We start from the raw sequence: 15,539 nt of genomic DNA, 5'->3' as shown, positions 1-15,539 counted from the left end.
CACCGGAGATGGTCTGGAGAAGAGAGGAGGGGATGGGGTCAAGCGGGCAGGTTGTTGGGCGGCCTGCAGTCACTAGTCGCAAGATTTTATCTGGAGAGAGAGGGGAGAAAGAAGTCAAAGCATAGGGTAGGGCAGTGTGAGCAGGACCAGCAGTGTCATTAGACTTAACAAACGAGGATCGGATGTCGTCAACCTTCTTTTCAAAGTGGTTGACGAAGTCATCCACAGAGAGGGGGGGGGAGGATTCAGCAGTGAGGAGAATGTGGCAAAGAGCTTCCTAGGGTTAGAGGCAGATGCTTGGAATTTAGAGTGGTAGAAAGTGGCCTTAGCAGCAGAAACAGATGAAGAAAATGTAGAGAGGAGGGAGTGAAAAGATGCCAGGTCGGCAGGGAGTTTAGTTTTCTTCCATTTCCGCTCAGCTGCCCGGAGCTCTGTTCTGTGAGCTCGCAATGAGTCATCAAGCCACGGAGCTGGAGGGGAGGACCGAGCCGGCCGGGAGGATAGGGGACACAGGGAGTCAAAGGATGCAGAAAGGGAGGAGAGGAGGGTTGAGGAGGCAGAATCAGGAGATTGGAGGGAGAAGGATTGAGCAGAGGGAAGAGATGATAGGATGGAAGAGGAGAGAGTAGTGGGAGAAAGAGAGCGAAGGTTGCGGCGGCGCGTTACCATCTGTGTAGGGGCAGAGTGAGTAGTGTTGGAGGAGAGCGAGAGAGAAAAGGATACAAAGTAGTGGTCGGAGACATGGAGGGGAGTTGCAGTGAGATTAGTAGAAGAGCAACATCTAGTAAAGATGAAGTCAAGCGTATTGCCTGCCTTGTGAGTGGGGGGGGATGGTGAGAGGGTGAGGTCAAAAGAGGAGAGGAGTGGAAAGAAGGAGGCAGAGAGAAATGAGTCAAATGTAGACGTAGGGAGGTTGAAATCCCCCAAAACTGTGAAGGGTGAGCCATCCTCAGGAAAGGAACTTATCAAGGCGTCAAGCTCATTGATGAACTCTCCAAGGGAACCTGGAGGGCGATAGATGACAAGGATATTAAGCTTAAATGGGCTAGTGACTGTGACAGCGTGGAATTCAAATGAGGAGATAGACAGATGGGTTAGGGGAAAAATTGAGAATGACCACTTGGGAGAGATGAGGATTCCTGTACCACCACCCCTCTGACCAGATGCTCTCGGGGTATGCGAGAACACATGGTCAGACGAGGAGAGAGCAGTAGGAGTAGCAATGTTTTCAGTGGTAATCCATGTTTCCGTCAGCGCCAGGAAGTCGAGGGACTGGAGGGTAGCATAGGCTGGGATGAAGTCAGCCTTGTTGGCGGCAGAACGGCAGTTCCAGAGGCTGCCTGAGACCTGGAACTCCAGGTGTGTGGTGCGTGCAGGGACCACCAGGTTAGAGAGGCAGCAGCCACGCGGTGTGAGGCGTTTGTGTAGCCTGTGCGGAGAGGAGAGAACAGGGATAGGCAGAGGCATAGTTGACAGGCTGCAGCAGATGGCTACAATAATGCAGAGGAGATCGGAATGAAATGAACTAAACATCTGGGAAAGGAGAGAGCAGGCCTCCCTCACCAAAAAAATTAATATAACTCTCCCAACTTCCACCTCAGAAACTATAATTGTTTCACTGAACCACCCGAATAAAACTCTCCCAACTTCCACTTTAGAAATTAGAATTGTTGTAAACTACAGCAGACTGTTATCAGTAGCTGTAATTAAGTACAGCAGCTACCAACCACCTAACGTTAATGCCTCGGATGAGGTTAGAAAAACAGCTGAATGGTAGCAGCTAGCTGGCTCAATCTCAGGTACTCTTAAGCATGAAATAACATTGGAAACAACTAACCACAGTTGCTAAAAGTTACCAGTAGCTACCCGCTAGCTAGCTAGCTAGCTTTGTTGGTCCAAGTAGTGGGTAAGCTAGCCTCGTGCTTCGCCGGGGTCTGCCGAATACAATACTTACCTACAGTAATTACCTACAATAACCTTCAATAATTACCTGAGTAAGCTACCTATAATACCAAACTACAATACCTACCTACAATCCAAATACATGGTTTAAGCTTAACTCAACACCATATAAGAAGCCAAGCTTACCTTTCATAACGCAGCAATGATTAAACGTTGGGTAGCTAGCACAAAGATATTGTATTTAGCTACTACAGTACAGCCAGCTGGTAGTGTTGGCTAGCTAGCAATGGCTGCTGTGTTGACTTTGTTTGAAAAACGGCGTCGCTGCGAACGAATGTAGCTGGCTAAAAGGATATTGTTTTTAGTTGCTACCGTTGCTAATAGCTACTCGCCAGCTAATCCAGGAGGTGAGTTAGCTAGCTAGCTTCGTGCTACACCCGGCACCGCCGAATACAAAAGTAACCTACAATAACTACACAACAGCTACCCACAACAGCCCACGATGCCTACCTATACTACTTAATAATATACAGCCCACGATGCCTACCTATAATACCTAACTACAATCTAAATACAAAGTTTAAGCCTTACTCGACAAAGCCCAAGCTATGTATAAAGCCAAACTGGCAGACTGCAATCAGTAACCGTAATTAAGTACAGCAGCTACCAACCACCTAACGTTAATGATAATGAGGTTAGAAAAACAGCTGAATGGTGGCGGCTAGCTGGCTCAATCACAGGTACTCTTAAGCGTGAAATAACATTGGAAACAACTAACCACTGTTGCTAAAAGTTACCAGTAGCTACCCGCTAGCTAGCTAGCTAGCTTTGTTGGTCCAAGTAGTGGGTAAGCTAGCCTCGTGCTTCGCCGGGGTCCGCCGAATACAGTCCTTACCTACAATAATTACCTACAATAACCTACAATAACTACCTGAGTAAACTACCTATAATACCTAACTACAATACCTACCTACAATCTAAATACATGGTTTAAGCTTTACTCAACACCATATAAAAAGCCAAGCTTACCTCCTGCTAGAGAAAACACAACCTCTCCCGACCACGGCTGATCGATGCAAGGACTGACCATCCATGATATCAACATTGTAGTGTTTTTAGGCTATACAATGGTTGTTTACATTTACTTTGTTTACAAACATTGGAGTAAAACAATCGTATATTTTGTGTGCTGATGGGGTACGACAGTTAAACTAAGCTCATGAGACATTTGTACGTTATATTCTTCAAGAATCAATGGATTCATGTGATTCATTTATAAGTCCAAAAATATATGTAGCAACTAAGGATTGCCCCTTTAACAGCCAGTGACCTTCATACAGCAGAACTATGTCGCCATTTGAACGTGATCCATTAACCTGTCCCCAACATTTTTATTCTGTCCATTGTTCCGTGAATGTCCCGCAAAATCTTTCCCCTGTCTCGCATTTGGGCTATTTAGATGTGGTCACCTTAATTCCACCAGTGGAATTATAGCTACTGCAAAATGTTAACACCATCTTTTCACATGTAAAGTTTTTTGTTGTTGTAAGGGTGAACATAGCTCGTGCCAATTTACCTACAAGATAATAATATGATACTGTGCTACTCTCTTTCTCTGTTTCTTTCTGTCTGTCTTTCTCCTCTCTCTCCCCCTCTCTCTCTCTCCATCATTCATCAGGGGTAAGTTTCTGGACTATGACCGTGATGAAGTGGCGGCCCAGGATCGTGAGTGGAGGAAGTATGAGTTCCATTATGACAACGTGCTGTGGGCCTTCCTCACCCTCTTCACCGTTTCCACCGGGGAGGGCTGGCCAATGTGAGTAGCCCACACCAGCCAATCAGCTGCAGAGAGAAGCTCAGGCCAGCCAATTACCAGTAAGGACCTAGTCACATAACCACAGGCTAGCCAATCACTGGTAATGAGCTACTCACAAAACCACAGACTAGCTAACCAATCAACTGCAAAGAGAAATACAGGCCAGTCAATCACCTACACATCACCTATTCACATAACCACCAGCTAGCCAATCAGCTTCCCGGATAATCCCAGGCAGACGAGAGGGTTCCTGTCGGGTCCATTGACCCCTATTTAATGTACACAGTGTCCTTTACAAGACGAGCATCCCATTTGACATCCATTCCAAAGGCCAAAGTGCCAATGATGTGGGGAAAATAAATGCTCTCGGGGTGAGGCTAGGTAGGGTGAAATTCAGTGGGAGAGGTGTGTGTGTGTGTGTGTGTGTGTGTGTACAAGCGTGCGTAATGGCGTGCGTGTGCTGAGGTAATGTTCAGGAGGAGATAGCGCTAGTCAGTGAGATGCCCCTCATCATTAGCACTAATTTATGGCATGTAGAACCTGACTAGGGTTGGAGTTGAGGACACCACAGTGTCTTAAATGCTCTCCTCAGCTAGTCAGTCATTCATCATCTCTCTCCGTCTCTCTCTCTCTCTCTCTCTCTCTCTCTCTCTCTCTCTCTCTCTCTCTCTCTCTCTCTCTCTCTCTCTCTCTCTCTCTCTCTCTCTCTCTCTCTCTCTCTCTCTCTCTCTCTCTCTCTCTCTCTCTCTCTCTCTCTCTCTCTCTCTCTCTCTCTCTCTCTCTCTCTCTCTCTCTCTCTCTCTCTCTCTCTCTCTCTCTCTCTCTCTCTCTCTCTCTCTCTCTCTCTCGTCTCTCTCTCTCTCTCTCTCTCTCTCTCTCTCTCTCTCTCTCTCTCTCTCTCTCTCTCTCTCTCTCTCTCTCTCTCTCGCCACATCTCCTTCCTCAAGGAAAACATTACCCCAAATACATGGTTTAACAAGGGCTACACGATATCATGTAAAAAGAGCAAACTAGCCGTTAGATTAATCTTTAAATCAAAATGGCTCTGTTCCCTGTGACCCAGTGAATAGGGCTTGAGAAGGAATGTCACAGCTCTTCTTGGTATTCTCAGAAATGAATATGTCAGAATATCTTCTAAATATCAGTGTTTTTAGTTTTATTTACACATATTTACTGCTCATCTGTTTTAATCATATTCGAACAACACTGTACTCAGTTATGGGAGATGACAGATGAATATTGAACATGTTTTGTTCCAGTAAATGTATGGCTTTTTTTCCCCACAGCCTGCTTGTACAGCACATATTCTTCTGTGCCCTCCCTGCCATGGCTACCATAGTGCTTTATGTATAGACTAAAACAATTAAGCTAGTTAGGATAGGATTATTGTCTCCTGGGGGGAAATTGTCTTGGTCACACAATACTGCTGTATACAAAAAAAACTATTACACACTTAACATAAATCAAATCAAATCAAATTGTATTGGCCACATGCGCCGAATACAACAGGTGTAGACATTACAGTGAAATGCTTACTTACAGCCCTTAACCAACAATGCATTTATTTTTTTATTAAAAAAAAGTAAAATAAAACAACAACAAAAAAGTGTTGAGAAAAAAAGAGCAGAAGTAACATAAAATAACAGTAGGGAGGCTATATATACAGGGGGGTACCGGTGCAGAGTCAATGTGCGGGGGCACCGGCTAGTTGAGGTAGTTGAGGTAATGTGTACATGTGGGTAGAGTTAAAGTGACTATGCATAAATAATTAACAGAGTAGCAGCAGCGTAAAAAGATGGGGTGGGGGTGGCAGGGGCAGTGCAAATAGTTTGGGTAGCCATGATTAGCTGTTCAGGAGTGGCTTGGGGGTAGAAGCTGTTGAGTCTTTTGGACCTAGACATGGCACTCCGGTACCGCTTGCCATGCGGTAGCAGAGAGAACAGTCTATGACTAGGGTGGCTGGAGTCTTTGACAATTTTGAGGGCCTTCCTCTGACACCGCCTGGTATAGAGGTCCTGGATGGCAGGAAGCTTGGCCCCAGTGATGTACTGGGCCGTACACACTACCCTCTGTAGTGCCTTGCGATCGGAGGCCGAGCAGTTGCCATACCAGGCGGTGATGCAACCAGTCAGGATGCTCTCGATGGTGCAGCAGTATAATTTTTTGAGGATCTGAGGACCCATGCCAAATCTTTTCAGGCTCCTGAGGGGGGATAGGCTTTGTCGTGCCCTCTTCACGACTGTCTTGGTGTGTTTGGACCATGATAGTTCGTTGGTGATGTGGACACCAAGGAACTTGAAGCTCTCAACCTGTTCCACTACAGCCCCGTCGATGAGAATGGGGGCGTGCTCAGTCCTCTTTTTTTCCCTGTAGTCCACAATCATCTCCTTTGTCTTGGTCACGTTGAGGGAGAGGTTGTTATCCTGGCACCACACGGCCAGGTCTCTGACCTCCTCCCTATAGGCTGTCTCATCGTTGGAATCGTGCCTGGCCATGCAGTCATGGGTGAACAGGGAGTACAGGAGGGGACTGAGCACGCACCCCTGAGGGGCCCCCGTGTTGAGGATCAGTGTGGCAGATGTGTTGTTACCTACCCTTACCACCTGGGGGGCGGCCCGTCAGGAAGTCCAGGATCCAGTTGCAGAGGGAGGTGTTTAGTCCCAGGATCCTTAGCTTAATGATGAGCTTTGAGGGCACTATGGTGTTGAATGCTGAGCTGTAGTCAATGAATAGCATTCTCACGTAGGTGTTCCTCTTGTCCAGGTGGGAAAGGGCAGTGTGGAGTGCAATAGAGATTGCATAATCTGTGGATCTGTTGGGGCGGTATGCAAATTCGAGTGGGTCTAGGGTTTCTGGGATAATGGTGTTGATGTGAGCCATGACCAGCCTTTCAAAGCACTTCATGGCTACAGACGTGAGTGCTACGGGTCGGTAGTCATTTAGGCAGGTTATCTTACTGTCCTTTGGCACGGGGACTATGGTGGTCTGCTTAAAACATGTTGGTATTACAGACTCAGTCAGTGAAGACTCTTGCCAGTTAGTCAGCACATGCTCAGAGTACACGTCCTGGTAATCCGTCTGGCCCTGCGGCCTTGTGAATGTTGACCTGCTTAAAAGTCTTACTCACATTGGCTACGGAGAGCGTGATCACATAGTCATCCGGAACAGCTGGTGCTCTCATGCATGCTTCAGTGTTGCTTGCCTCGAAGCGAGCATAGAAGTGGTTTAGCTCATCTGGAAGTCTTGTGTCACTGTGCAGCTTGCGGCTGTGCTTCCCTTTGTAGTCTGTAATAGTTTTCAAGCCCTGCCACATCTGACGAGCATCAGAGCTGGTGTAGTACGTTTCAATCTTAATCCTGTACTGACTCTTTGCCTGTTTGATGGTTCGTCGGAGGGCATAGCGGGATTACTTATAAGCGTCCGGGTTAGAGTCCCGCTCCTTGGAAGCGGCAGCTCTACCTTTTAGCTCAGTGCGGATGTTGCCTGTCTTCCATGGCTTCTGGTTGGGGTATGTACGTACGGTCACTGTGGGGACGACGTCATCGATGCACTTATTGATGAAGCCAGTGACTGATGTGGTGTACTCCTCAATGCTATCTGAAGAATCCCGGAACATGTTCCAGTCTGTGCTTGCAAAACAGTCCTGTAGCTTAGCATCTGCGTCATCTGACCACTTTTTTATTAACTGAGTCACTGGTGCTTCCTGCTTTAGTTTTTGCTTATAAGCAGGAATCAGGAGGATAGAGTTATGGTCAGATTTGTCAAAAGGAGGGCGAGGTAGAGCTTTGTATGCATCTCTGTGTGTGGAGTAAAGGTGGTCTAGAGTTTTTTTTCCTCTGGTTGCACATTTAACATTCTGGTAGAAATTATGTAGAACTGATTTAAGTTTCCCTGCATTAAAGTCCCCGGCCACTAGGAGCGCTGCCTCTGGATGAGCATTTTCCTGTTCACTTATGGCCTTATACAGCTCATTCAGTGCAATCTTAATGCCAGCATTGGTTTGTGGTGGTAAATAGACAGCTATGAAAAATATAGATGAAAACTATCTTGGTAAATAGTGTGGTCTACAGCTTATCATAAGATACTCTACCTCAGGCGAGCAAAACCTTGAGACTTCCTCAGTATTTGATTTTGTGCACCATCTGTTGTTTACAAATATACACAGACCGCCACCCCTTGTCTTACCGGAGTCAGCCGTTCTATCCTGCCGATGTAGCGTATCGCCCGCTAGCTGTATGTTGTCCATGTCGTCGTTCAGCCACGACTCGGTGAAACATAATATATTACAGTTTTTAATGTCCCGTTGGTAGGATAACCGTAATCTTAGGTCATCTAATTTATTGAACATTGGCTAATACGATTGATGGAAGAGGCAGTTTACTCGCTCACCGTCGGATCCTTACAAGGCATCCCGACCTACGTCCACGATATCTCCGTCTCTTTCTCATGCGAATGATGGGGATTTGGGCCTTGTCGGGTGTCTGTAGGATATCCTTCGCGTCCGACTTGTTGAAGAAAAAATTGTCGTTCAATACGAGGTGAGTAATCGCTGTCCTGATATCCAGAAGCTCTTTTTGGTTATAAGAGACGATGGCAGAAATATTATGTACAGAATAAATTACAAATAACGCCGAAAAACACACATAATAGTACAATTGGTTAGAGGGCTGTACATAATAGTTGCATGTTTGTCTTCTTAGTTTAGTGTCATTGGCCTTGTCTCATGTTTGTGTAGCTCCGGGTGATGTTTCCTCTAGGTACAGATCTAGGATCAGCTTGCCCTACCCAAATCCTTACTTTAACCATAGTGGGAAAAATACAAAACTGACCCAAGGTCAGCCACTAGGGGCAAATTCACCCTCCTGTTCACCTGTTTTCTCCAGGGTCCTAAAGCATTCTGTGGATGCCACCTATGAGGACGAGGGTCCCAGCCCAGGCTTCCGTATGGAGACCTCTATCTTCTATGTGGTCTACTTTGTGGTCTTTCCCTTCTTCTTCGTCAACATCTTCGTGGCTTTGATCATCATCACCTTCCAGGAGCAGGGAGACAAGGCCATGTCAGAGTGTAGTCTGGAGAAGAACGAGGTACACAAACACACACACACACATACACGCACGCACGCAGGCACACACAACACAACACACACACCTTCCAGGAGCCGGGAGACAAGACCGTGTCAGGTTGTAGACTGGAGAAGAACAAGGCACAGTATGCTGTTTGAACACACGCTGGACCACAGAGAGAGATATACACACACGTACACAGAAAGACACACACATACACAAGCAGAGAGAAAAACACACATACACACACAGAGAACAGACACACTCTCACCTAGTTGCCTAGCACCCAGTAGGAGGTAACTCACTTTTTGTTGAGACGTGCACAGACCGTTATTAATAGAAGGCAAAGTCATTTCTGCCTCTCCTCTGTTGAAACCGGCCCAGTGTTAGATATCTCAATACTTTTCAGAGCACCTGTGGATATATTTCAGTTGATTTCCTTGCTAGACTGTTGTTTCCCTCAAAAGGCGTCAACACAAAAGAACAGCAACCCTCAGGAGGAGCAACCAGCCCAGTCTATCCAGCTGTATCTCTATTTCCTACATCACTGAGTTTCACTGGCTATGTCTCAAATGGCACCCTATTCCCTTTTATGGTGCACTACTTTTTACCAGAGCCCTATGGGCTCAAAAGCAGTACACTATATAGGGAATAGAGTGCCATTTGGGACGCAGCATTTGTGTTTCTTGTCTGTAAACTGCTTTTGCAGCCTTGTCTCGGGATATTAAACACTCCTGGAAACTGTTGTGTTGCCAGCACTTATCGGACGTTAGTTCAGCCTTCGATCTTTTTCATTTGATTGTACAATGGTCCTTTTTTATGTTGATAATCAGTATTTGAACAATATCAGATCTGATTAGGGAGATGAGTGAGTGAGTTTCACAAACTCTTACAATCTAATACAGTTTTTTATGCACTTTGTTCCCCCCCTCACTCCCTCCCACCTTTCTTTCTTTCTTTCTTTCTTTCTTTCTTTCTTTCTTTCTTTCTTTCTTTCTTTCTTTCTTTCTTTCTTTCTTTCTTTCTTTCTTTCTTTCTTTCTTTCTTTCTTTCTTTCTTTCTTTCTTTCTTTCTTTCTTTCTTTCTTTCTTTCTTTCTTTCTTCCCCTCCCCCTCCTCCAACACAGAGAGCTTGTATTGACTTTGCCATCAACGCCAAGCCTCTGACGCGCTACATGCCGGCAGACAAGCAGTCGTTCCAGTATAAGATGTGGCAGTTTGTGGTGTCGCCGCCCTTTGAGTACTCCATCATGACCATGATCGCACTCAACACTGTGGTGCTGATGATGAAGGTCAGTGATGCTTCCCACACACCAGGGGCGCTGTGACATATTGCATGTGTCCATTGTAGAAACAATGGTCGCGTTCCAGGCTGACTACATTGTAGACGCATGCCATATCTCAGAATGACTGGATAACTATACACATAATAGCAATTGGATGCCCCACTGCACAGTCAATAACTTTATCGTCTGCTATGAAGTCAGCCTGGAACACAACCTATAACTGGATATAAGCATAGCAAGTTGCCCTTGATCACTGACGCAGGGTCAGATCGTTTGTCATAACTCTAACTCTAATGAATGATTTGGGGGTTGGGAAATCTGATCCTAGATCTGTTGTAAGGGGACATTTTTACCTTGAGCGGGATAACTTTGGGAGAGGGTTTTGGCACAGGTAATCAGTATAATTTGGATGGATACATTGAACTTATTCGTTGTTGATGTACAAGCTAGTTTTGAGAGCAGCCTCTCTGTTGCTAATGCCCTTAACCACATGGCTGAGCCATCTGGCTTATCTGCAGGTATAGACCTGTACATGTCTGTCAGACTGAGGGATAGGGCTGTTGCGGTGACCATATTACCGCCAAACCGGCAGTCATGAATCATGACCACAGTAAAAATCCACATGACTGTTGAGTCACGGTAATCTCCTTTTAAGCACTCTGGACATACCCAACTTGCTAACGACTGACAGGTCCTAATGGCCTGGTAGTCAGGGCACTATTGTCCCTCTAACCATTCTGACGCCAATGCAAATGCAATCAAAAATAACAAACACTTTTCATCAAAACAGTATTGTGCTTTTAAAACTCACCTCACTGTGATGATCAATTTGAAGAAAGAAGTTCAACAACAGGTTGAAACTGAGTGTAAAACATGGTTGTTGTGGATGTTGTTTCAAAGACTAACACAAAGAAATGGGCAGCACTTTCTAAGGTGATGATTAATTCAAAACACCCAAAAACATATAAGAGCTTATGCATAGGCTTATGAGCCCAAGCCTAAAAATAAATCTGAATTAAAATGATGATCGTGCCATTATACCGCATAGCCTACCGCATATTACCCATGGCAGAAAAACATCAAACGTTTAAAGATGTCTTGGGTACATAATTGGTCTAGCCTATACTCCAAAATTAAACAAATCTGAGTAATCGCCTTTTGAGTGTGAACTGTATTATTATTTTTTATTTTATTTTTTATTTAACCTTTATTTAACCAGGAAGGGCTCATTGAGATTTAAAATCTCTTTTTCAAGAGCGTCCTGGCCAAGGTAGGCAGCACCAAGTCATTACAAAAAATTACAGACAGACAACATGAAAAACTACAAGTAATCTAGTAAAAAACCATTCATGAATTCAAAAGAGTATAACAATATCAAAAACAGCAAATTAAAAACATTGACAGGTCAGGGAATCAGCCTCAAAATCCTTCATCAGAGATTTAAAAACACCAATCGGGACAAGTTCTTCCAGTTTAAAATTATTTTGTAAGGTGTTCCAAGACGATGGCGCAGAGTACATAAAATACCTTTTACCAAATTCAGTTCGGACATTTGGAACAGTTAGCAGGATAAAGTCCAGTGAACGAAGAGAGTACCCACCACATTTCTGAACAATAAAAATGCCCAAATAAAAAGGTAGTAAACCCAAAATGGCTTTGTAAATAAAAGTATACCAGTGACTGAGCCTACGAGTGACTAGAGAAGGCCAGCCAACCCTGGTATACAAAGTACAGTGGTGCGTAAGGGTTTTGCAGTTTAAAATAAATCTCAAAGTACCATGATAAAGAGTGTCAATTGATCTCAAACACTGAGCGGAAGCATTCATATATAAAATATCCCCATAATCTAGTAAAGGCATAAATGTAGCTGATACTAGCCTCCTTCTGGCTTCAAAAGAAAAACAGGCCTTATTCCTAAAATAAAATCCCAATTTCAGCTTCAATTTTTTTGTAAGTTGTTGAATATGCAATTTAAAAGAGAGGCCGTCATCAATTAGAATTCCAAGATATTTATATGAGGTTACAACCTCAATCTCCTTGCCCTGACTGGATGGACTGGTTACCTTATGTTATGCTCCAAAATGTCTATCCATGATTCTGGGAGAGAGCCCTAGGCGATGCTGTTGGTTCATTGATTGTGCAGGGCAGCTTACAGGTAGCCTACAATTATAGTGAATTTGTATTTGATTTTGAAGAGCCAAGTAATAGGGAATTTCTTATATTTTCATAATTAATTTGGTGGCACATTATCTTTAGCTATACAGAATATCTCACCACTATGCGTTTCCATCTCCTCCTCTCTCTCCTTTATTCCTTTCTCGAGCGTGCAGACGGGCTGTCAACAGTTTTGTGAAATATGTTTTGTTGCGAAAACATGTTACTGTTGATGTTCCCGAACAGATTTCATTCACTTGGTTTCCCAAATTAAGCAATTGGTAGCTGCAGGAACGAGGTTGGAGAGCAGCGAGAACATGCTCCTCAAACAGTGGTTGATGCATGAAGTGAAATAAGTGTTGTTATATTTATTTCTCAGCTACTCATATTAAGTACAGCTCCACTATAAAACCGAAGTAGCCTACCGGACCGGCGGGGAAAGCGCGAGGCCTCCATTCGCTATTCGAGTGCATACAGATGACATATCTTTTTTCCGCTGCCCCTGTTCCTGCCCATTTGATAATGGGCCATTCTAAATCAAAACTAATTTTACATAGTAAAGAGAAGATTAAATTGAGAATAGTCTGATGGGTGAAAATATGATCACTTTGATGAGAGAACAGCTGTGCAGCCTGAGGCAAGGAACATATAATCAATAGCCTATTGTCGCACCATGTAGCCCATATATGTTTTGCTTTCTAAGACATTCTAAGGTTTGTAACATTCAAAACCAAAGTTGCCAAATAACTAAAAATCTAACATATAGGAACTTTTTTCAAATTATCACTTTTACTCACAACTTCTTATGTGCACTCGCTCCAGAATGGGAAAAATATCCTTTCTATTTTATTCAGCTAAGTTCAATTATATTCTTCTTACTATAAAATCATATAATATAAAATAATGGCACGGAACTTATAAGCATATCTTGTCAGCTAAAGGAACAAGCCTACAGCCTATGGCATGGAGCATAGCCAGATAACATACAGTAGGCCAACTCATATTCTGTTCTTCTGAAATATATTTTCTTCAAATAATAATGTTTCTTTAGACCTGACTAAAATAAATAATGGATTTATTGTGATGGTGTATATTAAATTGATTTATTATAATTTATATATTTTTTTTTAAATGTAGATATTCCAAAAGAACGCATCAGCAGTTTGTATGCAGCTGGTATGCGTGGAGGTCTGGCGATACTAAACGTGTTTGTTAATTACCGGTCAATGAATCAGGGACAGTGTTATACACAAAGACACACATGCACATGCGCGCGCACACACACACACACACACACACACACACACACACACACACACACACACACACACACACACACACTGTGTGACAGATAGAGACAGAAAGATGAAGAAAGAGGGGAAGGATAACTTTAACAAGTATTACAATGGTCTGTCTGTATGAAATTGGAAATGGACATGCCTATTATCATTTCCTCATGTTCAGTGGGAATGAATGTTGACCACTGATTGACATCTTCCTGACCTTTGCCTGACCTCTGACCTCTGCCTTCAGTTTCACGGTGCTCCGGAGCTGTACGAGGCCATGCTGAAGTACCTGAACATTGTGTTCACAGCTCTCTTCACACTAGAGTGCATCCTCAAGATCATCGCTTTCGGACCACTGGTGAGCCTCCATCTCTCCATACATTACTGCACATGGTCACTATCTATCCAAGCATTTTGGAAAATCGACTGTAGACGAATTTTGGAATCACTCAAGTTGTCCTTTTTGGGAAAATAGATGATTAGTTTGAGTACTAGGGTGGGAAAGAGAGACAGAGAAGCAGAGATAGAGAAAGGGGGAAATCAGGACAGAGACTGATAAAGAGCCTTTGTGAAAACGTTGGAAGGTTGATGGATGGCGAGGGGTAGGCTGGATGAGGGTAGGCTGACAAGCCTTCAGCAAGAGCCACCGGGGAGGAGAGGTGTGTGTTGGGGATGATACAACAGCTTCAGTTGAGGGGATGAGGGTGGGAAGGTAAAGCAGAGGTGTAGGATGGAGGGAGGGACAAATAAATCTCCCAGGCAGTGCCGGGCCGTCTGGCCCCTCGGCGAGGCGCTTCATCTCTAGCTTCATCCACAGTTCATCCCCAGGCTCATTTATCAAATGGCTTTTCTCACACGCCACTTACCTCCACCTGTTCAGCACTTAGCCCAGATGGATGGGCCTCTCTCTCTCTCTCCGGGCACCTATGTAGTTTTAAACCCCCTGCTTTTCAAATTGCTATGCTCCCCAGGAGGAGCATATGCTCACTGCCATGCCACCTGACAGATTGGCCTGTCTGTCTTAGGAGGTCTGTGCCACTGTTTGAAAGACTGTTTAGAATCTGTGTGTGTGTGTCAGGGAGTGAGTGACACACTGTAGCTAAATATTGGATGGCCTTTTAATGAAACTCAAAGCAACTCATTAAAAGCTGCCTCATTTGAGGAGCTTAGAAGACATGCTCTGTAGAGCGTGGCCTAAGGAAAGCATTTAAATAGCAAGAGTTTGGTACCAATGACAGTAAAACCTCTTTATCCCTCTCCCTCCCTCCCCCCTCTCCCTCCCACCCCCCTCTCTCTCTCCCCCCTCTCTCGCTCGCTCCCTCTATTTCTCGCTTTCTCTTTCTTCCTCTCTCTTCCTCTGTTTGCAGAATTACCTGAAGGCAGCTTGGAACGTGTTTGACTTTGTGACAGTATTGGGGAGTATCACGGACATCTTGGTCACAGAGATTAAGGTAAGTGCTGCTACCATGTCCCTATACAATATCTTACTTTATGTAAGAGCTGCTTCAGTACAGTGTGCCCATACAACTTCTTATATGGCAAAAAGATATGGCAATTTACAAAATGAATCAGGACATTGCGATTCTCCTATATGCGGTCGTGCCTGTATGTCTTCACTCATAATACATTTACTCCTTGAATGAGGATGTTTTCATGACGTTTATCCAAGTTACAGTGCTGGTGGTGAGGTAATCAGTGGAAGCCAGCATCATATCAAATCAAATCAAATCAAATTGTATTTGTCACATGCGCCGAATACAACAGGTGTAGACCTCACAGTAAAATGCTTACTTACAAGCCCTTAACCAACAATGCAGTTTTAAGAAAAATAAGTGTTAAGTAAAAAATAGATATGTAAATATAAAAAAGAAGAAAAATTTAAAAATTACAAATAATTAAAGAGCAGCAGTAAAATAGCAGTAGTGAGGCTATATACAGGGGGTACCGGTACAGAGTCAATGTGCGGGGGCACAGGTTAGTCAAGGTAATTTAAGTAATATGTACATGTGGGTAGAGATAAAGTGACTATGCA

General features: G+C 44.1%; 1 pseudogene across 1 annotated transcript in view; it reads left to right on the top strand.

Annotated features, from left to right (window-relative positions):
- The window catches only part of LOC311127966 (voltage-dependent N-type calcium channel subunit alpha-1B-like), a 209,627-nt pseudogene that overhangs the window by 162,470 nt on the left and 31,618 nt on the right, over nucleotides 1-15,539 (top strand). The window contains exons 28-32 of the transcript in view: nucleotides 3,581-3,718; nucleotides 8,602-8,803; nucleotides 9,909-10,073; nucleotides 13,755-13,865; nucleotides 14,875-14,958. The product of the transcript in view is annotated as a voltage-dependent N-type calcium channel subunit alpha-1B-like (transcript). The remainder of the gene's footprint in view (nucleotides 1-3,580; nucleotides 3,719-8,601; nucleotides 8,804-9,908; nucleotides 10,074-13,754; nucleotides 13,866-14,874; nucleotides 14,959-15,539) is intronic.

The sequence above is a fragment of the Coregonus lavaretus genome (genome assembly GCF_964263955.1).
Source record: "Coregonus lavaretus genome assembly, chromosome: 4".
In the NCBI taxonomy this organism is placed as follows: domain Eukaryota; kingdom Metazoa; phylum Chordata; class Actinopteri; order Salmoniformes; family Salmonidae; genus Coregonus; species Coregonus lavaretus.
Note: the sequence above shows the minus strand (reverse complement) of the source record. Positions and strands in the feature narration are given on the sequence as shown.